The 699-nt window shown below is 44.2% G+C and overlaps 1 protein-coding gene across 1 annotated transcript in view; it reads left to right on the top strand.

The window, feature by feature from the left end:
- The window catches only part of LOC116101324 (tripartite motif-containing protein 30A-like), an 18720-nt gene that overhangs the window by 2446 nt on the left and 15575 nt on the right, over positions 1-699 (top strand). The window lies entirely within an intron of this gene.

The raw sequence follows: 699 nt of genomic DNA, 5'->3' as shown, positions 1-699 counted from the left end.
ACAGAAGAATAGAGAAAATGTGGTACATTTACACAATGGAATACTACATGGTTATTAAAAACAATGACTTCACAAATTTTGTAGACAAATGGATGGAACTAAAAAATATCATCCTGAGTGTGGTAACCCAGACCCAAAAGGACATGTATGGTATGTACTCACTGAAAAGTGCGTATTAGCAGAAAAGCTCAGAATACCCACAATACAACTAAAAGACCATATGAAGCATAACAAGAAGGAGGGTTAAAGTGTGCAGGGTACAATCTACATAGAAGGTAGAACAAATGATCACAGGAGACAGAGGGAAGGAGGTCCTGGGTGGTAAAGGGGAGGGGGAGGGAAAAGGGGGTAAGACAAGGTATGTGAAGAGACAGAGAAGTCCAGAGGGCCAGGAGCATGAGTAAGTAGCAGTGGGGGGTGGGGAACAAGGAGAACCACAAGAAAGTCTCAGATGCCAGTAATGGCAGAGCTTCCCAGGACCCTGTGGGGATGACATTAGCCAAAATACCCAACAAAGGGAAGATAGAATCTGAAGAGACCACCTCCAGAAGATAGACATGGCTCCCACTGGAGGGATGGAGCCACCCACCCATCTTAAATTTTTTAACACAGAATTGTCCCTGTCTAAAAGAAACACAGGGACAAAAATTGGAGCAGAGACTGAAGGAAAGACCATTCACAGACCACCCCACCTTAGGA

The sequence above is a fragment of the Mastomys coucha genome, unplaced genomic scaffold (assembly GCF_008632895.1).
Source record: "Mastomys coucha isolate ucsf_1 unplaced genomic scaffold, UCSF_Mcou_1 pScaffold21, whole genome shotgun sequence".
In the NCBI taxonomy this organism is placed as follows: domain Eukaryota; kingdom Metazoa; phylum Chordata; class Mammalia; order Rodentia; family Muridae; genus Mastomys; species Mastomys coucha.
This window is presented reverse-complemented; position numbering and strand designations above follow the sequence as displayed.